This window comes from Dermacentor andersoni, chromosome 2 (assembly GCF_023375885.2).
Source record: "Dermacentor andersoni chromosome 2, qqDerAnde1_hic_scaffold, whole genome shotgun sequence".
NCBI classification, from domain to species: Eukaryota; Metazoa; Arthropoda; class Arachnida; order Ixodida; family Ixodidae; genus Dermacentor; species Dermacentor andersoni.
This window is the reverse complement of record NC_092815.1, coordinates 4,459,590-4,485,668: the sequence shown is the minus strand read 5'-3', so window position 1 is coordinate 4,485,668 and position 26,079 is coordinate 4,459,590. Positions and strand designations below refer to the sequence as shown.

The 26,079-nt window shown below is 46.4% G+C and overlaps 1 protein-coding gene across 2 annotated transcripts in view; it reads left to right on the top strand.

Annotated features, from left to right (window-relative positions):
* LOC126542924 (parathyroid hormone/parathyroid hormone-related peptide receptor-like) overlaps positions 1-26,079 on the top strand; it is a 435,257-nt gene that overhangs the window by 33,288 nt on the left and 375,890 nt on the right. The gene's annotated exons all lie outside the window — the stretch shown is intronic.

Genomic DNA, 26,079 nt, shown 5'->3' with positions numbered 1-26,079 from the left:
ACGCTGCAAGTGTTTTTACCGATGCGTTGTTTAATGTCTTTAAGTCTTGCGCTTAGCAGACTGATCGAACTTTACGTAGCTGGGAAAATTCTGCTGCGCTTCCCCAGAATGCGCTGTGGAGTCCTTAGTCCAAGGCCGCAGCAGCCCAGGCCGTCCACTGCGCTGTACTAATCAGCTCTTGCTGATGGGTAAATGTAAGTAGCTGATTAGTAGCCGTAATCAGCTGTTGCTGATTAGTACTAATCAATTATTAATGTGAATGCATTGTATGACTCATGAGGCGGCGTTAGCGCGACCACACTATGGTCCAAAAAGTCAAGGGAGTCCAAGTGAGCCAATCGAGGCAGTTGTCGACGCCAGTTAAGAGGAAGCTTTAGCTCGGGCCCAACTCCGACGCGGCCTATTCAAATACATGTAAAACGCAAAAATGTTTTTCTCAAATAACTCTTGGACAGATTTTACTGAAATTTGTTGCATTTGAGAGAGAAAGTTAAATTCCAGTGACTGTTGGTAGCGGAATTTCGATTTAGCGCCTGAATTTTGTTTAAAAATTTTCGAAAATTCGGAAGTTTGAAAAATATGGAAGTACGAGGTTTAAAAATTCACAGCGCTGCATCAAGAACAGATATCGTGGTTCTGTGAATGACATCCATTAGATCATTGAAAGCGGACAATTTCGATTTTTCATTTTACATGCTACATGGATTTGTTACGTTGTTTACAAGGGTTCTGCAAAAGCTATATTTCCATGTTAATAAATTTTTTGAGATTCATGTGTAACAAATCAATTTTGTCTGCTTTAGATGTACTATTAGATTCATTTCACTGAATTGTATTATCATTTCTCGTTGATGAGTTACAGAGTTGTAAACTTGGTAGTATCGTTTTCCGAAAATGTTCGATTTTAGCCAATTTTTAATAAAAACGTCACAACCTAAATAGCAAATTCGAAACCAGCAGTCACTAGATTTTATGTTTTTCTTTTAAATGCAAGAAACCTCGTCAAATTTGGTGCGGTGGCTGCCGAGAAAAACGAATTCTACTTTTGCATGTATTAAGATAGGAGCACCCGAGCTAAAGCTTCCTCTTAAGCCAGAGTGGATTAAGGCAAAGTTAACTAAAATAGAGTTAAGGCATTCGAACCCATGACCACCAGCCATGGTTGCTCAATGGTGTTGGTTGCTATGGTGTTGGACTGCTGAGCACAAGGTCGCGGGACCGAATGCCGGGCACGGCGGCCGCATTTCGATGGGGGCGAAATGCGAAAACACCCGTGATTTAGGTGCACGTTAAACAACGCCAGGTGGTCGAAATTTCCGGAGTCCTCCACTACGGCTTGCCTCATAATCAGAAAGTGGTTTTGGCATGTAAAACCCCATAATTTTAAACTTACGACCATTGATGGAAGTCGAACCCGTGACCGTTGGTATTAATTGGTATTGGTATTATTGGTATTATCCTACTGTATGCCTTTACAAGGCATACAGTAGGATAAACCAGTGACTAACATTTCAAACATAATATGAGCACAAGAAGCGTTGAAAACGAAACAGCATACATTTCAATATCAAAATTTCAGGCACGGACTACTATTTCACATATTCTCTGTAGGAAAAAAAAACAAGAAAATACAGAGAACTGCAGGGTTGCATGCATGAAATGAAATGTATATAATGAAATGCATATTAGTTTTCAGACAAACACATTCAGGTAGAACAGATGATATCATGAATGCGTCATAGAAATCAAATGCAGTGTGTTTTTGCTGACAGTTGTGGCATCGATCTATCGTTCATGAAGAAAATTTAGAAGTACAGGTATACTGTGTTGGAGCATTTGTTATCAATATGTAGTTCGACGAACCGGGACTTTCCAATACTCTTTGGTGCGTGTGTTGTATGTAGTTGTCCTAGTCTTCAAGTGCGATAACGACGTTATCATGTCTTCCCTAGTATTCATGCTATGTTTACATCGTATGGCCATATTATTTATTCTTTTTATTCTTTATTCAGTGAGTGCCCCGCTTTGCCAGAAAGGCTTACAGCAGGGGGGTTACAGACTTAAATAGAACACTTCTTCATCTATACAGCACACTTGCGTCTCTTGCAGCCGGTTCCAATCTCTGATGGTCATCACAAAGAAGGAATTGTAAAACATAGTTGTCCTTGCACGGTACTCTTCACTTTGTGTCGGGGATCATTTCTACTGCATATGTAATTGTAATTGTATGTAATTGTAATATAGATTACGAACAGGTACTACATTAAACCGATTGAAAAGTTGTTCTGTATGTGCATTGAAGGGCACTCCAGCTATGTGTCTAAGGGCTTTTTCTGAAGTACACGCAATTGTTGTCAATTGGATGACGTAGTTTTGCCCCTTACAGGAAAGCAGTAGTCTAAGCTGGGCAAAAATAACGCGTTGTAAATCAGTAATTTAATATCGGGTGGTAAAAAAATACGTAATCTAGCTAAAATGCCGACAGTCCTCGAAAGTTTGGTAATAATGTGTTTATTATGCGTTTCCCAGGGCATATTCTTGTGAAAGTGTACACCAAGTGTTTTGAAAGAGTCAGCAACTTCTAAAGGCATTTTGTCAAGCATGAGATTTTCTGTGAGAACTACTGGCGACTTTTTAGTTTTGCTTGTATTGATTTTTATTAAATTTGTATTACTCCATGTTAACAGGCCTTGGCGAAAATCATTGATGTTTAACTGCAGTTATTAATGTTGGCGACCCGCGGAATAGAAGAGTCATGTCATCCGCGTAGAATATATAAGATGGTGTTTTGCTAATGTTAGTGACATCATTAACATATCAATTAAATAAGAGCGGTCCGAGGATGCTTCCTTGTGGAACACCAGCATTTATTGATTTCAGAGGGGACAGGCTGCAATTGATAGAAACGCACTGTTTTCGGTATTTAAATTATGATGGTAAAAGTTTTAAAGGAAGTCCTCTTATTCCACAAAGTTCAAGTTTTACTAATGTGTCACGGTTCAAACTGTCGAATGCTTTTGAAAGATCTACACATATTTCAATGACAAACGGTTTTTCCTCAAATGCTTTAAGAATAATTTATTTTTTTGCTAACAGAGCATGCACCGTCAAGCGACCGTTGCGAAAACCAAACTGACACTCACTCATCAAATTGAATTTATCCACGAAAGAAGAAATCCTAGAATGTAACAGTTTCTCCAGACCTTTAGAGAACAGCGGTAGAAGAGAAATCGGTCGGTAATTGGCCAGGTTGTTTTTATCTCCGCTTTTAAAAATTACAATTACTTTTGATATTTGCATTTTTTGTGGAAATGTTCCGGTTGAGAGGGCTAGATTGTAGATGTGGGCGAGGGGGGTTTTATTTGCAAATTATCTATGTCCAGAGTGGCGCTGTTTCTAAGTGAACAAAGAGTTGCGAAAGTTTCAGATTCGCTCGTCGGGTTTGGAAAAAGAGGCTCTTGGGGTTTCTTTCATCCATATAGGTTGCATCAAAATTTTGGGAGCTTTCCCCTAGGTGCAGGAAAAAGTCATTAAAAGCTTGTGCCAGTTTAGTACCCTGTACTGATTGATCGTTTAATTTTAATTCAGTGATATGTTGATTTGCATTGCAACGATTCAAAAGGTCATTAATTTTTATCCACATGACTTCAGGCATATAGCTGTTCTCTAAAGAAAAAAATATTGTGCAGGTATGCGCGTTTCGCATTACGCAGGAATGTACTGGTTGTGTTTCTTTGTTTTCGAAATAGTTTCCAGTCCTCAGGGCTGCGGTGGTCAAAAATTTGTTGAAAAGCTTATTCTTCTTGATTAGTTTGAGGCAGTAATTAGTTATCCAATGTATCGTGATCGTGCTGACTTTCTAATAAGGATAAGCGGAAATGACTCGAAGTATGTTTTCTTAAGCAGGCACAGAAAATTACCATAGGCTTCATCGCATGATTTAGAGTCATAGACGAGTTCCCAGGCAATATTTACGAGCTTATTTCTAAAATTGTCGAGTGTATGTCGATTATTGTTCTGTATTTTCCGATTTACGCAAGAAAGTTTTTTAGTGTCTTGGGGGGGGGGGGGGGGGTCTTAACAAACAAAACAACTGGCAAGTGATCGCTAACTTGTGAGGCAAGAACGCCACCCACAGTGTCGCTAGGATTCAGGTTTGTTATGAATAAATCAATTAAAGTACTACTATTATCGGTAATACGGGTAGGACTATCAGTAATACCAGGGAATCCATTTGAATCGAGCACTGAGCGAAACTGTTGGGATAGAGACGCATTCAGCATATCAATATTGTAGTCACCACCTAAAACAAGCGTTGGCTCATGTTCAATTACGTAGTTAAGGAACGTTTCAAGATAATTAATGAATTTTGACAAGCTCCCGCTAGATGGACGGTACATTGTAGCAATGGCATAATTTTTGGATTTGACCACAAGACTTTCGATATCATACGATTCAAAAGAAAATTGATCAAGTATATTACATTCGAAGCTTTCTTTTACATGTATTACCAGTCCGCCACCAGATCTGCAAGTTCTGTTTATGAAACGTTGAATAACTTGGATCCATTACAACATCTCTGTCTGATGCGAACCATGTCTCCGTGAGCATTACAACGTCAAAAGTAAAATTAAAACTTTCCAAGAGAATAGATAGTTCGTCTGCGTTATTACGTGATGACTGCACGTTAAGATGAAAAAAATTTATTCCTTTTATAGGTTCAGCGCCGTATATCTTATTTACATCATCTCTGTGTAGTGCAATCTTTCAGTTTGTCTTCTTTTTCAATAATCCTGCATGTTTTAGCCCTACACAGTTTTGTCAAGATCACGAGGGCTGCGAATATGAATTACTAGGGAGTTTTCATCTTTCCGTGCCAAAATCTTTCCATCTTTCGTCCAGACGAGCTTCCAACTATAGGCTCGCTTCTTCTCTATTGTGTTTCCCAGGAGTCGTTTTAGAGGTGGGCAGAGATGTTCTTTTATAAACACAGAGGAGCCCGATGAACGGCCGAGGTCAGACGTTGACACACGTGCTTTCTTAGACTTCTGAAGAAGAGAGTCGCGTTTTGCACGGCTCCTAAACTGAGCTATAATACTAGGGCAGACGGGTTTTGACTCTATGCACAGCTTCAATGTCATCTGGGATCAGAGGCTCATTAACAAGTGTTCCTATCTGGCATAGAACTTTCTTGAGGTCTTCATTTTCCTCTTCATTCACTCCCTTAATCTCGATGTTGCACCTCCGTGAATACTGCTCACTAGCAGTCATTCTTAGATCGTGTTCCTCAAGCTCCCGTTTCATACAAGTGCAATCATTCATCAACGATTCATTGGTCTTCCTTAACATTTGTTCTGCTTTTCAAGGAGAGTATTTTTTTTCATTATCTGTTCCCACGTCTCATTGAGGTGCTCGACGCTTTTCTCAAAGTCTCTTAATTACTTTCTAACATCTCGTTTGAGTTTAGATTTGAATTCTACAAGTTCTTTCTTGAGCTCTTTCCTGAGCTCGTCAATGCGAGCTGACATTATGCAACTTCACAAAAAAGCAAAAAATAAAAAATAAACCAATCAGATTTGTTGCCAGCAGTGAGGCAAGAAAAAAAGGAAGTGAGAAAAATACAAGGTTGAAGAACAACCAACCTGCGTGGAATTGAAAATAGATGCTGTTTAAAGATGTGTCCTTCCTGGTTGCCTCGCCGCTGCCAAGTGGTCGATCCGGGCGAATTCACTGAAGTTTTATAGCACGCAGGTAGTTCCGGCGCCTGCGCAGCTGAGGTATGTCACGACACACCCCTTTCCAACGATGACGACGTTGAGGGCACGTGGCTTTGTTCGCGCTTGCCGAAGTTCCGCGATGCGGTATCGGGCAGCATTTATCCAGCAGCCTGCGCTGACACCAGGCTATCTGTGTGGAATTGAAAGCAGATGCTGTTTAAAGATGTGTCCTTCCGGGTTGCCTAGCGGCTGCCAACGGCACCTCATCACAGCACCACATTCATCAGAGCACCACATTCACAAGTGCAATGTTTAAACCTATGTGAGCTTTGCTCGCTTGCGAGCATACTTGCGCATTCAAGGCAGGTTCTCGCTGCAAGAACGGAGCATAAATATGCATTCGCGTCACCAAATAATATTGGATGACATGGGCCGTCAACTCGTCAAATTGCACACGGCATTGAAAACGCACATGCTTGTCGCAAAAAGCGCCGATACTGCGGCAAAACACGCGTGTAATAAACACCGCCAAAACGCGTGAACAGCTGCGGACTGCACTTCGCCGCCCCGTCCGCGCCGTGCTGACCGAGCAAAGTGCGACAGCAGCGCCACGAGATGCGAGGATCGGTGGTGGGTCCACGTAGTCAAAGGAGTTTGAAAACTGAGGCAGCGTCTCACATTTTGTACGTATGGCACGTGGTGTGCTTGCTTTGCTATGCGACAAGAATGTGGAGGACGCTTAAGCTTCGCGTTTAAGAAGCTTCAGCTCGGGCCCAACTCCGGCGTGTCCTATTCAAGATACATGCAAAACGCAAAAACATTTTTCTGAGATGATCTATGGACCGATTTTAATGAAACTTACTGCATTTGAGAGAGAAAGGTGTTTTAGTGACTGTTCGAAGCGGAATTTCGATTTATGGCCTGAAATATTTAAAAAAGATTTTCAAAATTTTGACAGCTAGAAAAAAAATAAAGGCACGCAGTTTTAGATTAATAGCTCTGCATCAAGACGAGATATCGCGGTTCTGTAAACGTAATCCGTTAGGTCATTGAAAGCTAACAAATTTGGTATGTTATATTGTATTTTCCGTAAATTTGTTACGTTGTGTTCAGGGGATGTGCAAAATGTACATTTCCATATTACTATATTTTTTACGTTCATGTGTAACATCAATTTTGGCATGTTCGCACCTCGACCAAGGGTACGCTGCGTACGGCGCAAGAGTGGGCCATCTTATGTTGCCTGATCGAGCCCGACAAGGCGAAATCGACAAGCAGTCGGACGCTTCTAGAAATCGCTCACAAGTTCCCGGAAACGACGAGGATGTAGTTGACACCCTAAAAACGAAATACCTTGGTAAGGACCCCATACGACCCTGCCTCTTAAAGTACGAAGGAGAACCAAGACCAGAACTGGACGCTCCCATCACGGAGGAAGAGGTGTATGCCGCGGCACGAGCCTCACAGCGCAACACAGTTCCCCTAGTTGACAAAATCACCAATCCCATGATTAGGAACCTGAGCCCGATGCACGTCCAGGACTTGACCAAATACCTAAACGAGGAACTTTGGAGCAAGGGCCACGTACCGAATGAATGGAAACACGCGGAAATTGTGACCATTCCCAAACCCGGCAAGAAGCCCGCGATCGACGCCCTGCGTCCAATCTCGCTGACTTCGTGCTTCGGCAAGCTGTACCAGAGGGTCATCGAAGCCCGCCTCCAACATTACATAGAGGGCGGTGACCTCTTCCCGCACACCACGCTTGCTTCAGGCCGGGACTTTCTGCGCAAGATGCGTTCCTAATCCTAAGGGAAGAAGCTCTCAAAGGCATACCGAAGGGAGGAGAACACCCCCTGCTCGCACTCGACCTGCAAGGGGCCTTCCATAACATCTGTCACGAGGCCATTCTCAAGGAACTGAATGACATCAGCTGCGGGGAGTACGTCTTTAATTACGTTAAATCGTTCCTGACAGGCTGGACGACAACTATCGGAATGGGCCAGACTCGATCGGATACGATCGACGTACCGAACAAAGGAACACCGCAAGGGGCGATAGTATCCCCGATTCTCTTCAACTTCGCGATGCTAGCGCTCACCAAAGAGTTGCGGAAGATCCCAGACCTTGGTTAAGCTTTGTACGCAGATGGCATCACGCTCTGGGCCACCAAGGGCTCCCTAGCGCGAAAAGAGGCGACCCTTCAGGAGGCCGCGACGGCCGTGGAGAGATTGGCGGCGGCGAGCGTGATGTGTTGCGCGCCTGAGAAGTCCCAAGTGATCCGGGTGCACGGAGGAGGAATCTACAAGTCCCCCGGCCCCATCGACCTCTATCTTGAGGACCAGAAGATCACGGAAGGCAATAAGATTAGGATTCTGGGTTTTTGGATACAGAGCAACCTGAAAGCCTCCCACACCGCCCAAACCCTAAGGTGTGCCGCCAACCACATCTGGTGGATTACCAAGAGAATTATAAGAAGCCGCTAGGGCATGCGAGAAGAGGACACCCTTCGCCTCGTCCAGGCTCTGCTGGACGAGGCGAAGGGTGTATAGCATGCCGTATCACTACCACTCGCTAAATAAGCGCGACCAAGAACAAGTCGATGCCACCATCAGAGGCGCGTACAAAGCGGCCCTGGGTCTCCCTGTCACCACCTCAAACGAGAAGTTAGCGGCCCTCGTGATCCACAACACCTTCGCTGAGCTGTCGGACGCGGTTATGGCTTCACAAAAAGCCAGACTGCAGAACACGGCGGCGAGCAGAGCCATCCTGCACCGGACCGGAACGGCAACGGAGCTCCGTGCCCTCGATCGGCAACGATCACTCCCTCCTGAGGTCAAAGGTAAGATCAAGGCGAACCCGATACCGAAGCACATGAGTCATGAACTCAATGAAGGATGACGCAAGGCTCGCGTCGACAGACAGCGCGGACAATTCAAGGGTGACCCGTACGTAACGTACGTGGACGTGGCGGCGTACCCTGTAGAGGGCCGCTTCGCGGTAGCCGCCGTGAACGGGAGAGACAACTCCTTGACCCTCGCGGCCTCCGTCAGGGCAGAGACACCAGCTGGGGCTGAGACCATAGTCGCGGCGCTGGTAATAAAACACCAAGACAGGGTAGGCAGGGAAGTTCATGTCGTGACCGACTCGCAACAGGCCTGCCGTAACTTTACCAACGGACGAACATCGCTGCTGGCGGCTCAGATTTTAGGCCCGAGGCTGCAAGAATCCCATCAAATCACGTGGACGCCGGGCCACGCGGGTCCGGAGGGGAACGAACGGGTGAACGCCCTAGTTCGAGCGCTAATCAACCGAGCGGGGCAAGACCAATCGTCTCATCAATCCCCACCCTTTGCCTTCGTGCCCCTGCCATCCAACTACTGCGACCGACTCAAGATCCAGCGACTCAGCCGCAGGATTTATCCTCCCCCTCACAGAAAGCTCAGCACTGAAGAGGCAGTAGCTCTCAGACTTATTCAGACCAACACATTTCCAAACCTACACAGATACAGTAAAATATTCCCACATACATATCGCGGCATTTGCCTCTGGTGCGGCGGCACACGCCCTACATTCTTTCACATAACGTAGGGGTGCGGCGACAAACCTCAACACTTAAAGACGCCTAGCACGTCAGTTGAGCGGTGGGAAGTACAGCTGACCGGCGATACCCTGGCAGGACAAGAAGCTCTCGTCCAGCAAGTACGTCGAGCAGCCATGGCCACTGGAATCCTGGAATGAGGACACCACCCACTCGACCTCAATAGCAACGACCTCGATGGTCCGATTAAATGTTCTCTCTCTCTCTCTCTCTCCGCGTTACATGTACTATTAGTTGCAATTCACGGAATCGGGTTATGATTTTGCATTACTGAGTTACGGAGTTGTGAACTTTCTAGTTTCGTTTCCGGAAAATTTTCGATTTTTGCTAATTTTCAATAAAAAATGACAACCTAAGTAAAAAATTTGATACCAACAGTCACTAGATTTTAAGTTTTCTTTTAAATGCAACAAACCTCGTCAAGTTTGGTGCAGTGGATGCTAAGAAAAACGAATTCTCCTTTTACGTACATGTATTTAGATAGGAACACCCGCGCTGCTTTTCATGCTTCCCGGCAACTGCAGCTTATGTGACCGTAACGTTTACCGGGAAACTCTGGCTACGAACACTATGCACGAAGGCCAGCTTTCTGGTAGAAACGCCACCACTTACGTGGGTTTATCTCCTGTTATTGTATCGCACTTTTTGATATTTCAGTCTGAGAAGAGCAAAGTTAAAGACATGCGCTGTCGGTGTTTTTTACGTTAAGTTTGTGCGCGGCCGTTCTCAAAATTTCTAGGAATAACTTTGTAAGGTATGCAAAAGAAGGTGTGGACAACTTTGGCAGCAGAAAAGTAGAGGGACATGCGTAGTTCAGAATTTGCTTCGAAATTATTTTTATCGAGGTGACGTCCGACGCTAGACTCTGACGCCCGGGTCAGATTTTCTGCGACACGGGCGACTTAACACTATCGCGTTAAATATGTTGGTGCTGGGCTGTGATAGCGTAAACATTACAATCGTTCATAGCCTGAAGAGAGCGCTTGGAGCTGGCGCCTCTGCCGGTGGCCGTGGCGATGAAGCACGCTGCGCTGCCGCGTCCGTATGCACCAAACCTCCAAACACTTGTTTCCAGCAGCCGAACGCGCAAGAGCAGTCCCCTCGCCGAATAGCCGTTGTTGCGGAAATGTTCTTCTCTATATTTCTGCATCGATTCGACGTGCCGCATGAGGCAATGATAATGCTCAACCCTCTACGAGATTACCAACACTCAAGGTCAACAACGCTTCATGCAAACACGTGTCCCTGTGTATTTTGTGGATTACGCCGACAAACAGCAGGAGCGCACGAAAGGTAACGTTTAACATCAACTCACCACTATCGTATTCGACTAAACGCTGAAGAAATAGCACTTTCGCCGCCAACATGATCGCTAAGTATGGTCCATGGAAGTAAACAGCATACAAAGTTTCACTAATATCGATTCCCACAGTGCGTGGGATCCGCATAGTTTTTTTTTCTTGACTTTCATCACTCCCCTTCCTTTTTCCTTCCTTGATCGATGGCCGAGTACCGAAAACAAACACGTCCATCTTTCCTGAGCAGTGGCTCCCTGATTGAATGGCGACCAGGTGAAACACGTTGTTTACTATATGCGCTGCCGCCTTCGATCGGAGGAAGCACGCTTATGTAATATCTACGTATACGACCTGGCACTTCTCTCAGTTATGGCCCAGACGTATAATTTAAAGGAGGTACCTTATTCACAGATCTGCTGGGCAACCTGTCCTTGTCTTTTTCTTCATCCATTGAATTTTCAAATATTTTTTCATGTATTCAATAACTCCAGGTCTCCTATGCAGGGTCATTAGATGAGAGTGTGAACAGAACATGGCAGACAGTTAAAGGTAGCAGGACCCTCCGCGGTAGCTCAGCGGCTTTGCGCTGCTGAGGTCCAGGCTGCGAAAAGGGCAGCCACATTTCGGTGGTGGCGGAATGCAAGAACGCTCGTGTACTGGTACACTGGGTTCATGTTGGAGAACCCCAAGCGGTCATAATGAATCCCCAGTCCACCGCTACGGCGCACCTTATTTACGATCGTGGTCTTGGAGCGTAAATCCAAGAATTTAATTTTTAACTGGAAGTTAGGCAGGATGGCTTCAGTAATGGGGTTCCTTCTTCAATGGCAGTGTTCAAACAGCCTTGCCAAACCTAGGCAGTTTGGAGATATCGAAAATGTACAGCACGATCTGTAAACCTCGACGCCGTCCGCCATCTTGCCAACGACGCGGAGCTTTTTCGCCTTCGTTCCACGATGACTTCCCGCTGCTGCGTGCCGCGCTGCAAGCAACGAGGGAGCCGTCACAACGCCGGGAACAAAGCCTTTGACGGATCGAGGAAAGAAAGCTGATTTCGTCAACGATGTCGGCGGTGCGCTCTGGCTGTAATCGCGTCCAGCCTCGGTTCTCGCGTGCATTCCCGGCGACATGAACTCCACTTAAGCGCAACCAATCCCGGGATGCGCATTTGTAGCGCAAGTGCACGCAGCTGCTCACCGGCGAAAGCAAACCACGCGATGGCTCCTGCGTAGAAACGCGGGGATTCGTCACTGGTATAAAAGGAGCAGGAGCTTACGAATCTGCACTACATTTTATCTGATTGTCTTAATTACTTCAAAGCAGCGTCGGCGTGGCATGACGCAGCTTCATCAACATGCTCACTGCCTGGCACCCTTCAGCGATTTCCTTGGCGCAGTGTTTCACGTGAAAATCGCGCGCTCCGTGAGTCGCAGCTCTGTATTTACTCGTGTTATTTTTAATGTGAATATGAGAATAAAAGCCCTGGATGTACTCCGAGTAAGTTTCGGCGGTCAATCAGCGCGCAGTTGGCCCACGCACGTGCAGTCGGTCATCGGAGGCGACACCACCGGGAGTGTGTGTTTAGCCGTGACCTTTGTACCGCAGTCTTCTACTCTTGCTAGCAAACCAAGCGAACAAACAAAATTTAAACTCAGCCGCTTGGAGAGCTGATAAGCGCACCTGCAAGAAAAGCGACCCGATGTCTTTCCTTCCGTTGCGAAAGAAAACTACGGCGCAATGTACTCGCCCTCCGCTGATCGCCTGCTGACGAAAGCGCATGCGTTGCAGCGGTGAAATGAGAAGGCCGGGCTTGCGGAGTATCTCTACCGTGAAACGTATGTGGGGAGCGCTGCGTATTGTTATCATGAGCGCCGTACCGTCAATTATGTGGTTCAGCTGCTTCTTTTGAGCTTGTCGCTTGTTAAAACGTATGACCTTAAAACGTTAAAACGTTAACGTTATAAGGTTAAAACCTTATCTTTTTGTTAGATTGCCTATGCTCAGTATTAAAACATCATGGTTATTCGTGGGCTTGATTGATTAATTCATTTTCATTCACTGTCACGCAGTGTTTGTGTTTTTCTTCGTCTTTCTGTTGTGAATTGCACCTTGGATTTTGTTGATTGTAAGCTATTCATAACTGTAGTTTTCTATTTCACATTTTTCTCTTACTGTATTCGTATTTGTAGTTCAAATTTTTTTACCCATGCGCCATTACTCAGACCTTAGGGTCGTTCCTGGGCACGTTGAATAAACAGTTGATTGTCTGGGTGATTGATTGATTGAATAATTAATTGATTGATTGATTGATTATTACTAAAGGTTTTGCAAGAGCGCGCTCGAAAGCGAACAGTTGGATATGCGATGAATTTCCAGCAAAGCCGACCTTTGCTCCCTGCAAAATGATGAGCGTAGTGCTGACGAGGAAAAGTGAATTTTGATTTCCGAACAAAACAACTCATATAATTGGAAGCTCATGAGGGAGCACTGAGCGTAAGTGCTTAGTGGAACACTAAGTCGCATCGAAGAATGCAGTTGGAGGCGACGGCAACCAAGGGATCGTGCTGGAAACATTCCGTTGAGAGCTCTGGAAAGAGGAGTCAAGAACGATACCTGTAAAATTAATACATCCCTATCGACACACTACAGGCAGATGAGTGTAATATAGTTGGTCAGAAGCCCAAGGTTTTAGCTCTCGACGACCCTTTTAGAATCAGAAGTTCTGAGCAATTTATAGAATTTTTAAATGACAACGCTCCCGTGAGCTTCTATGCCTTCTTTGTAGACATTAAAGATTTGTTTTGCTCATTACCTCAAAAAATGGTACTTCAATACGTGGCAGGCGCCATTTACAACCATGGCATAATGAGCTTACAGAAAGAAGTTGGTCTAACCGCTAACCAGTTTTTAGAACTTTTAAGGTATTACTTGTCTTCTACCTTATCTGCTTGGGGTGACTCAAGGTTTTTATAGAGAGGAGGCGTATGCATTGCATCCTGCGTCGTGCCTCAATTAAGTGACCTATTTCGCGTTCATTACGACATGATTCTGTGCACTAGCCTGAAAGGATCAAAGGTTGTAGAAGTTTTTAGGAATTTTGATGATTATGTAGTATTTTTACAATGTCACAATGAATGCATGGCTTTCGTAACGTCTGCTGTTTGTTCAGGTCTTCGGGAATGCCTCCAACCTCTTATTTTGTCATGTGAAGAGCCTGCGAACAGTTGCATTAGGTTTTTAGGACTCGCGCTCGTTTTCTCAAACAGTCACGTGTGTTGGTGCTATGATCCCCGAGGCAAGAAAGCCACTCTACCATTTTCATTAGCGCATTCCAAACTATAGTGAAGCGAGTCATCATTATTCTTTGTTTTAAAAACGCTCTTCTAAAATCCTGCCATCACCTGGTACACAGAAGCTTGGAAAAGCAGGTTTCGCGCCTGGGCGCAGCTGGCTACCCCTTGAAGATGCTGACAACATAGGCTGGCAGCATGTTAAAACAAACGTGATTACCCGGATTCCGCTGCCCAACAGAGAAGAAGCAGAAAAGAGGTTGTGAGGCCGTATTTGAACCAAGCTAGTCATATCGTGAAGAAAATTGGGATGCGTCTTGGCGTTGACGTAGTGTTTTCAGCCCCTTTCCAATTGTCAAGCTTGTGCGCAAAAGTTAACGATGCTACAAAGAGGCGCCGGGCCTTCAATAAAAAGCTCCGAGAAGCGTTTGTCTCGTGCAAGAATAGTGTACCGTATTCCTTTAGACTGTGGCAAGGAATACATTGGTCAGACGGGAAGGTGCCTCAGTGATCGCTTACGGGAACGTTCGGACAATTTTAATAATCTGGTAAAGACTAGTCATCTAGCCGCGCGTGGCTGTAAAGCCTCGTTTCACAAGTCAAAAGCGATATCTGAGAATCCAGGTCAGGTCGCTGGGGAGAGGCCTCCGAAATCATTAGAAATGATGACTGTGTGAGTTGCCCACTTGTGCCGGTATATATAAAAAAAAAATAAAAAAAATAAATCTTGCTCCTATCGCGGTAGTGGTCTATGGCGGATGGTGTTGCGGGAAAGAAATCTATGTGGCGACATTGGCCTGTTGTACGATGGTATACATGCGCTAACCATGTATAATCAAAATTCAGTTGTTAGTGGCGCTGTGTCTTCGTTGCCTTCTGTCGTTGTTGCGCTTTTTTGCGTTTTTCCGCAAGTTTTCAAGGCCATCGCGCTACGAGCCACTTAAGGTTTTCGCCTTAAAGAACGACGTGACTAACCACGCATAGGTGACCTCAATGTCAAGAGTTTCGTTTGTTGTGTGTAAACAATGTGTAAACATTATTAAACGGACCGCCAGAGAAACGGAGTGGTATATTTATTCTTTTTCGTTTATCGGTGCTCATACGCTTGCTCGCATTTGGACATAGAAGACAGGAAGAAGCGTGTTTATCATTTACACGCACACACACACACACACACACACACACACACACACACACACACACACACACACACACACACACACACACACACACACACACACACACACACACACACACACACACACACACACACACACACACACACACACACGCACACACACGCACGCACGCACACGCACACGCACACACACGCACGCACGCACGCACACACGCACGCACGCACGCACGCAGGCACGCACGCACGCACACAGACACACACACACACACACACACATTACGCGATAAGAACTTGTTCGCGTAGGTCGCCCTTCTGTACTCTTTACATGGTGGCTTTCCGCGTTGGCCAGGCCCTATATTTTTCCAAATGTTGTTGTGGTTGGAGCGTTTTGGGCCACAAGGACTCTCGAAAATAAAAACTCGTGTTTGTAGGGAAGAAAAAGAAAACTCGCAACTGAGAGTAAACGAAAGGCCCCGTATCAGCTCAAACACAGGTGACCGAGGATGGGGTGCGGAATAATTTCACAATATTTCAGCCTTGAGTGTTTACCGCATAGGAAGAAACCTTCGACCTTTTGGAAGAAATTGCTGTACGGTTGCTCCCTCGCCCTTTTGCCTCCGCGCGTTCCTTGACAAACGCTTCTTATATAAGCGGCCGCCAAGAGCGCCCACCAGAAAAATGTGCTGCGACCCGCTGCTCATGCATCAGTGCTGCTCAGAAAAGCTGCGCTTAGAGTACGTCTACACAGGCAGAGCCTCCCGAGGCATTGCCCGGCCTCACACCAAGCCGATCACAGCCGATGAGGGGATAGCCCTCGCGAGACGTAAGGCAAGGTCACGGCTTGCTTGACATGCTAAAAGACTACCCGCTAAAGTGATCAAAAACATGTCGTTAAAATGTAATAACACTGTATCGCTGTAAGCCACGAAGGATGTATATCGTTAATTCGTGTTTCGTACCGCAATCAGAACCCCACCGGACCTTCGATCTTTCAAAATGAAAAATGAAATGACGTACTTTAAAATTACCTTCCTGTAGATAGCATGCCCCAACACCAAACGCACTTTATGCAAACAAACGCTGACACTTAAGTCACACCAGGATATGAAGCATAGAAATCGCAATCGCTGCAGATCGCAGGCTCACGATGAATGAGGACATTAATTAGATTAGTACTGAAGCAGCCTATGGCCACAAGCGAAACGTGCACCATACTGCCACCACCAAAACGTGTTATGAGCTGAGGATCCTCTATCGCGAATTTCATCTGGACACCCTGCGCCATCCAACGGCACAGCCTCGAAGTTCGCGCGTAGCGTGTGTCTGAACATAAACCAGACAACACTGCGTGAATATAGGTATATGACGGGATTTCAATCCCGCCCAGAACCGGAGAAATACTTGTAGTGCGCATCGCTGACGATGCCAGAGGCCGCTCAAAAGAACAGTGAAGGAAAGACTTACTCAAGCACCCACCGAGATAACATGAAAATAAAAGGGAAGCGCAATGCAGTAATAATGAAACATAGGGTACTTTGGGGCCACAAAAAATATGACGTGGTGCGTGGAAACCGGAAAGGAGTCATGGTGCCAGCTCTGACGTTTGCAAATGATTGTGTGTCGGATGTATTGTCGTGGTTGGAATTTGACCAAACACTGGTGAGCCGGTTGGATTTGGGAGTGCACGGCAAAATCGCAAATGAGTTAGTTCAAGCGGACATGTGTTGTGCCTCGTTGAAGTCAGAGAAGCACAGAGCAAAACTAGATTGAAGAAACACTCAGAAACATGGATGAAAATAAATGGGTAGCTAAAGTGCACAAGTAGCTATACCTAAAAATCGTGGACACAGAGTGGAGTAAGAGGTCAAGAACGTTGGCAACCAAGCACAGGCTAACTAAAAGTGTAGATAGACATCCAGGAGTAATCAGTAAGAAAGTGAGAGAAACAGAGCCAGCGAGTTGGATGCGAAGGATTGAAACGAGAAAGACCATGGAAATGTACACGAATGAAAAAAAAGAAATTAAAAGGAAAAATCTGTAGGATAACCGAAAGCATCGTTGCCTTGCTATTTGAGGGTCGAGCTGCTTGCCTAAGGAAAAAAATCATACCGGAGCAAGCAATTATAATTAGATGAGGCATGTGTATGCTGCAGCGAAAATCCAGAGACCACTCAGCACATCCTAATTGAATGCGAGAGAATTCACCCAGCAAGACTACTACGTAACATACAACTTTAAGAAGTGCTTGGATTTAAAGTAGACGGAAGTATCATCATACCTTGGTGGTTAAGCTGCACACTGGCAAGGACAGCGCAAATACACACAAGAAAACACGATAATCAATTTCCTTGTATGTCTTCGCGTTGTCACTGTCAGTGCGCTGCTTCACCCCCAAGGTATGATGATTAATCACCAACTGGCCCAACTTTCCACATTAGTGAACGGAAGTAGCAACCGCTCAACAGCCGAGATAAGCAAGATACGTTTATAGTATTGGTGGGAGAAAAGCAGGGAAGAGATTGATACGAAATTATCCATTACAGGCATAGGCAGCGGTACAAAGTAAAAGAAGATTACAGAGATGTATACAAGAATTCTAGCAGGAAAAGCTTCGGTCGCATACCTGAGTAACTCAAGCAGGCGAGATGATGACTTGTCCCCGCCTCGTTTCAAAGGGGGTGCCAATGAATCATCATCATCACCACCCTCGACGAAAATAAAGAGATAGTGGGGCAGAGGGTCCGGTGATCAGCTCTACAGATTACGTACGTGTCGGTCGTGCTTCCTTTCGCGCTACAGAGTGGCAAAATAGGACTAAAACATGACCAAATCTTGCGACAATGCTGAACATGAAGCCCTCGCTCCGTCTAGCCCATCTAACGAGTCAAGCCCTCGCTTCCCCAATATCGCAGAAGTGCGAATTCAGCTTCCCCCTTTTGGACGCACAATACCCAGGAGTGGTTTCTACAGGCCGAAGCGCAATCCACATGCATTATATCACTTGGCAGACGACGCAGTACTACAAAGCGATCTCGTCACTATCACCGGAAATAGTCAACGACCTCACCGACGACCAGCCCTTGGGTGAAAACCGGCATAAGCGTCTCAAGGAAAAGATCCTGGCGCGTACAAGACCTTCGGAATGCACTCGCGTTCCACTACTCTTGACAAGCGAAGAACTTGGTGATAGACGCCCCTCCCAAATGCTGCACCAGATGCGGCAGCTTTTGGTCGAAGGTAACGTCAACACCCGCAGCGCTCAGCTGAAGAAATGCTTCCTGCAGCGCCTTCACCAACCTGTTCGCCTTGTCCTTGCCGCTGCTGATGACACGCCGCTAGCACGTGCTGGCGGGCGAGTTGGTGATACGTGTTTACAACGAAGGCGCCAAATAAAACAATGGACGAAGGAAGGCCCGTGTCCCGTGTCGCCTTCCTTCGTCCGTTGTTTTATTTGGCGCATTAGTTGTAAACGCCGCTAGACCGAGTGGCTCAACTCGCCAAAAAGGTTCACGACACTGCGGCTCCTTCAATTTCTGGCGTCGTGGCCTCACCTGAACCCTCAGTATTCGCCCCGCTCAAAGCGCGCATTGACGACCTCACCGTTGTCATTGCTTAACTTCACGAGCCGAGAGGACGCCAGCGCTCTTCAAGCCCACGTGCTGCATCGCCTTCTCGCGACACGCGGACAAAGACCCCTCGATTCCAGCACACCTGCTGGTATCACCTGCGTTTTGTACACCTTGCTAGAAGTGCGCGAAAGCTAAGCCAACGCGGAGCGAAGCCAGCGTTTCATTGAGCTCTTGTTTTGGCTATTTTGGGGTAGTATACCCCCGTAATCTCGGTTCATTGCATTGTGCAGCATCGAGACACCTCCTGTCACCTCCTTGACTGCTCATCAGCCGGGTTGCAGGTCTAAGAGGGAGAGCCGGCCCCTCTAAGAATTAGAAGCTAAAGTTAGGCCTGACTCCCAGCAGCGTCGCTCGGTCCCGCGGTCGACAAGTTGAGTTGGCTTCCTGTGCGCGATTCTCCAACTCTCTCCGACAGCGTCGCTGCTTATGGCTGCCGTGAATGCCGCGCCTACGGTACGTCACGACTGTGGTGCAACACATACCAAAGGATAGAAAGTTGGGCGAGTTGGTACGGTAACATAGTCTTGGATTATAGCGCGAAAGTGACACACACACAGACTAGAAGAAGACCGGACGAGCGTTATTCTCAACTACATATTTATTGAAACTATCAAAATATATATCAGTCATTGCAAATACTGCGCCATACGAACATGACAAGGTCTAAAGACTATCAGTTAAATATGCCAAGAGGTAGGGAAGTAAAAAAAAAAACAACAAAAGGCACTACTTGGGATTGACACACGTGCTGAGAAGATATTGAAATTCGCTTGCTAACAGAGATATTGATGCGTGGCTAACACAAGTCTCTCCTACTCTTTTAATGTGAAATGCGTCAATTATTTCTCGTGTGGTTTGGCAGTTGTGTCTTCAAAAGACATTTGTGTCTTGAAACAAGGGTTTACAACCGCATTTGAAACAATGCAACACTATTTGTGAAGTATTAGGCTTGTTGAGTGATTGTGTGTGTTCTTTTAGTCTGATATTGATACACCTGCCACTCTGTCCAATGTAAGCTTTACCGCATATGAGTGAAATCTGATAAACTATACCAGTGTTACAAGGCACTAAAGGGGACACGTGCCTAACGCCGCAGTCATTTTGTTTCTTCTTTTTCACCCTTGTTCAAGTTTCCTATTTATCATAGGACACATCATAGACAATTTGCGAGGGGCCGAAAAAACTTCCACTTCGCGCTACAACCCAAGGACACATATCAACATGGACATTTCTGTGCCGACGGAGGATATACCAAGTTCTACCAGTGCTTTCAAACGCCGAATAGGGGCGTCGTCCCCTGCATCAGCCCAATGAATGGCACCTCCGGTGTCTAAGCAGGGATATATTAGCGCTCCAGAAGCGTTCCCCTTCTTACATGCGTCGGAGCCCCTCTATGAATTGGTCAACAAGCCCCTGTCTTGCTGTGACGTTACGTCGTTCCTAACCGGGCGCTACAACATGCCCTGAACTGCTGCCTCAAGACAAACAACTTTCAAGGCTTTGCCATCCACAGAGCCACGAACACTGCTTCTTTTAGGGCGCGCACACTCTCGGACATGCAGCGTATATGGACGCTGCAGGCTGAGACCACTTCTGAAAGATCCTCAGTACCCGTACAATTAAGCTTATTTGACATACAGTTCGGACCTTCGGCGCTATGTTGTAGCCGGTGTTAACCCTGGTGGAAACCCAGACAGCTTAGTGAATGATCTAATTTGCTTCTCGCATAAATAAGGTGGTTAGTGCCTGTTACATGAGGCAAGGACGCACACCCGGGTCCTCCAAACGCACATCCGAGACGTCCGGGTCCTCCAAGTCCTCCTGAGCGGATTGTTTACTACGACTGTCTTCTGCAGTACCGCCCGTATCGGCCAGCAGTGGTCCATCGCTAGAAGTGTTTCCGACCGGCACACATACGTACCTCCTGTCCACACGCATCACACTCCAGCACGGCAACGGAAGAAGCCACGAGGTACAAGTGTGGCTTATGTAAATCCAATGACCATGGTATCACAGACAAGCCTGCCCCACGAAGGGACGCGCCAATGAGGCTGAGCGTAAGAGTCAGCAGAGAAAAACCAAGCCGGCGAACTCATTGACACCGACTGGTGGCGTTCTCACATCCAACCGCCTCGCAGTACTTGAAGAAGACGATACTGACATTAAGCAAGCTGGAAACAACGATTCCGAGTCTTAGCGGGCCGATTTATAGTGAGGTAGCTAAGCCGGGCTGTCGAAATGACAGATCTGACATGCCTGCAGCACTGGCGATGGACGAACTTGACGCGAAGCCCGCGTTAACTGAACTAGATCAACTCCTAGCATCGCTACAAGAAGAAGTATATCGCCTAACGCAGCGTCGAGCCTTAACACACCAACGAGTCACTCGATCAAGCATAAACATGCTGTCTACAACAGAGCGTCTCCCATTTGTAGCTCAAGAGCTGCAAAATCTGTCGGCTGTATGTCGATGAGGATAGCTATATGTTGATGATATATGTTGATGAGGATAGCTGTAGGGGTTTGTTGGTACGGCATATCTTGTTTTGTTGAAGGGCAAGCTGAACAAGGACAAAGGAAAGGCACATCTGACACACACAGCGCTAACTTTCAACAGTAGATTTATTTCCAATTCTCGTCGCTATATATACACCCTCTAAACGTCATACAATACGTGTAAAATTTCGGTAAATATCAACGCGCACAGAAAAGGAGGGAACCACACGTAAGCACTTTTCTGACTCACATGTTGACACACATCTACACGTTCAGCGCGAACAAAGATAATCGAGGTCTTTTCAGAATAATAACATGGAAGATTTACTGACGCATGCCTCACCATATGTTGAAATGCCTAGCTTCTATCATCATGCGCGTTATCTCTCACCTGCTTTCTATTCATGATGACTGTTCCTTTAAATGTGGGTTTGCATTTGCATCTCTGAAAATGGATGGCAAGAAAGCAGTCGGCAGCCACGTTCTTTACTTTGTTATTGTGTTCTCATAGCCGGTCATTCATGCATCTACCTGTTTGTCCAATGTAGGATCGTCCACACCCGAGAAGAATGCGGTATACCACACCCACGATGCAATCAATGAATTTTTTATGTTCCTTTTCGCATGCGGTACGTGCGATTCTTTCTGGCCTTTTGTTTATTCACAGGCTGACCAATTTATTAGGCGCCGAAAATACAACGTTGATGTCGCTCCTTCCAGCGATCTTTTTTTATTCTATGGGAGAACCCGCGTATGAAGGGGCTGACAGGAACCTTTGTTTATGTCAGTACTTGTGCCATGCACCTGCTCCGAACTGCTTCCCTGTGCCTTCTTAAGCAGTTCGTCTGCGACTGGCACAAGCACGTGGCTCGGGTAACCAGCACCGCTTAAACGCGAGGCTTGCCGCCCGAAACTATCGTGCATTAGGTGCTGGCATGATTTCTTCAGTGCTTCGCTGAAGCACATCTTCCCGATTTCCCTCGTCACAAGCTTCGTATGCGCGGGATGAAATGGCAAGTGGCCTACTTCCCCTAGGTTCGTAACGCCAGCAAGTTTTGTTATCGGTGAGCACAAACGATGTCAAGGAATCTAATCCTTTAGTCACATGGCATTTCAAAGGTCACTTCTAGTGGGTCGACACAGTCACGAATAGCGGTAAAAACGGGAGCACATTAATTAGTAAAACGAGCGGATATACAGTCAACAAGAACTGAAAAGTTATCAACATACCTAAAAACTTTTACAACCTTAGATTCGTGAAGGCGCTCTGACAGGTCTCTGTCCAGTTTGGCTAAAAGCAGATTACTTAGCACTGGTGCTACGAAAGAACCTATACGCACTCCCTGTTTCTGCAGGTGCAGGGTACCTTTGTTTTCAATAAACATAGACGACAAATAAAACCCAACAATTCTAACAAATTGTCAATGGATGTACCTGCTTCCATACTAAACCTAACGGCACCATATTTATCGGTGCAATTGTCAATACAGGTTAATAATTCTGATTGTGGCAGAGAATAATAAAGCTCTTTAAGATCTGTGGAGAAGACCTTTAAATTTTGATTTTCATGAGCTCTTACAAAATTTAATACCTCCTCGGAACTTTTTGTCAGGAAAGGGCCGTTAATGTGTAGCGAGTTTAGTTGTTCTTGTAGGTAGAAGGCGACAGATATCTGCGGTGTGTCCCTCTCAGAAACTACATCTTACATTGGACTAACAGGTAGATGCATAAATGACTAGCTACGAGAACACAATAACGAAGTAAACAACCTGGCTGCCGACGGTTTTCTTGCCATCCAGTGCCATAGATGCAAGTACTAACCCATATTTAAAGAAACAGTCATTATGATTAGAAGCAGGTGTGAGAGGATGCGCTTTGTAATAGAAGCTAGATACATATCAACATTCGGTGACGCATGCGTCAGTAAACTTTTCATTTCATTATCTTCAAAAGAGCTCGGTTATCTTCGTTCTCGCTGAACGTGTACATGTGTGTGAATATGGGAGTTAAAGAGTGCTTTCGTTTAGTTCCCTCCTTTTTTGTCTTCATTCTTACCGACATTTTAGACGTGTTGTATGACGTGCCGAGGGTGTATATATAGCGACGAGAACTGGAAATAAATAAATTGCTGAAAGTTAGTGCTGTTTGTGTCAGGTGTGGCTTTCTGTTGTCCTTGTTCAGCTGGCTCTACAACAAAATAACATTTCGAATATAGCTTGCCTCGTCAACAGCATGTCACTTCCAGGTGTCATTCAATGGAACTGTCGAAGCTTGACAGGAAAACCTGGTGAGCTCAACCAGCGCATTCGCATGAATAAACTTTGTCTGGGCTTTGCTTCGTCGGGAGACTAACTTTCGCCCACCCCTCTACGTTTTTACCTCGTATGCTACCACTTCTATCGTGGACCACAGCTGTGGTGCCTCTGCTTGTACTCCTCGCAAAGCGGCAGTGTATGTGAACAGCAAATATTCACAGACACACCCCGCTATCACAGTGGTGCACTCAGTGGCAGGAAGTGGTAGCCGTTTTTATTCGCCTTTCTCACACTGATGCCATTCTGGTATCTTGCTGTGTGCTGTCATACAGTAGAAGCAACACCCAATTCCTCCTCGGATTGCTGCATTACCTGCGTCAAGCGTACTCCAGCCGCCCAATATTAGTAGCAGATGACTTTAATGCACCACGCATAGCCTGAAGGTATCCCGCTACTAGCGCGTGGAGCCACATGGCCATGGATTTTTTTTGTAGATGCCCAGTTCATGCTTTTTAACACCCCGTCCTCACCAACTCGTCGTCGGGATCAAGCTGGTGTCCATGCTTACTCCCCGGATCTCACTTGGTGGTTAGGCCATGCATCAGTCAACTGGAATCAGGAACCGGATTGTTGGGGTACTGACCACTGTCCCATACACATAGGCATATATCCGGATTGTCCACGGCGTTTACGCCGTTTCACGTAGCTAACGGGGTTCTATTGCGTGCTAAACTAAACGTGTGGTTGTTCCCGAGCGCTGACGATCCTCATGTGGGCCCCTTGAACATCATTGGGACTTTCGTTTCCAGTGCTACACTGTGCACAGGGGTCGATGAATTCCGTCCAGAACCGTCACCACTCCTACGTCTGTGGGCAGTGCATCGTCGTTCGGAGAGCTTTACAACCTAAACCGGGCAACCGCAGTTGCTCGCAAACATGAAAATAGGCTTTCCCGGAGGAACTTGATGGAATGATATGCGTCGCTTGGACCTTCGTCGACTACAGCTTCGGTCTGGCGGACCTCCCGGGCGATGGATAGAGGTCCACGCACCCCTTATTCGGTTTCCAGTGCCTGTCTTACATCCGGACTGAACCATGCGGTATTCGCACCCGAGGTTGCGCGATCTTTGTATCCAAATTTTGACAGCGCACCTCCAACCTTTACTCGCTCATTCAATATTCCGGCCCACGGGGGAGGAGTTCCATGCAAGGGAGACGTTGACGGCATGGAGTCAACGTTCGTCATGGCGGCAATCGACAAGGCTAAACCGTGGACTGCCCCTGGACATAATGGGATACCGTACGAGGTGTACAAAAACATGGAAGGACCGGCTCTTCAGGGACTTCTTCACAGTGTGGAACTCCGGAGAAGTTCCGACCTCGCGGAAACACGCTGCTGCTGTGGCCATTCCGAAGCAGAGGAAGCCACCTGGCATTTTCGCGAACCTGCGACCAATCGCCCTTAACGCGACGCTATGCAAGCTTGCTGGAGCGAATAGTGCCGACGCGTCTCAGCTGATGGCTTAACCTATTCGGGTGGTATCAACCAGCCCAGATTGGAGTTCGGTCCCAACTGGGCGCTGAAGACGGCTTGGTATACCATTCCTCTGCGGTACTCTTTGGTGGTCGCTCCTAGCGCATTCGGATGGTGCTTGCGATGGACATGTATAGAGCTTATGACAATCTGAGCCATGATGCTATACTTGAGATCCTGAGGGGAATTCACTTGCCTTGTCGTGCTCGCGCATTCGTACAATGATTTCTTTGTGAGCGCTCATTTTCCGTCCGTCTTCTCGGAAAGAACTACGGACACTTTACGACAAAGCGTGAAGTGCCGCAGAGATCCGTTTGTATGTCGATATTGTTTAATGCTGCGCTACTGCCGATGGCATGCGAGCTGTTAAATATTCCGGACGTGTGATTCTTAATGTAGGCTGATGATGTGACGGTATGGACCAACCATCATTGTTTGAAGCATCAAGAGCGAGCACTGAAAGCAGCACTTGACACGACACATATTTTGGCGCATGTCAGTAAGGCTCGCGCTCTCAAATGAAAAGACCTTCTACATAAGCATTGCTAACAGCTGGGGCAGTCGAAAGCTTAACCAAGCCCCTCTTTGACTTACGCTCGATGTTCGCGCCTTGGCAGAGATAACCACAGTCCGGGTACTTGGACTGGAGATTTCTGCATCCGGATCGGCATCGCCCCGGCTACGTTTGCCCGCAGGCCCACTTCTAGCATGCTTCACCTCTTTCGTCACATCGCCCAGAGATCAGGTGGGGCTCGCACTCATACTGCGCGACTGCTAGTTGCTCCGTATTCCAGCCTCGCTTGATCTATCGAGCAGTTTTATCGTCTTACAAAAGCAGAGTGGACACACCGCGAAGCAGTGGCGTAGCCAGAAATTTCATTCGGGGAGGGGGGGCGGGGGGGCTCACATTGCAGCTTGGCCTGCTTCTTATAGAACTTGTCGAGGGATCAGATGTATGAACGATAACTGCAATGCCATTGCGAAAGATGCTGCAAACGAATTATTTAACGCTAAGCACTGTCAAGACATGTAAAATATGTATTTTTTCATAAAGGAATATATTCGTATCTCCAAAATAGTTGTGCAAGAAATAACTGATGTCAATGCTTCCACCTTTTTTT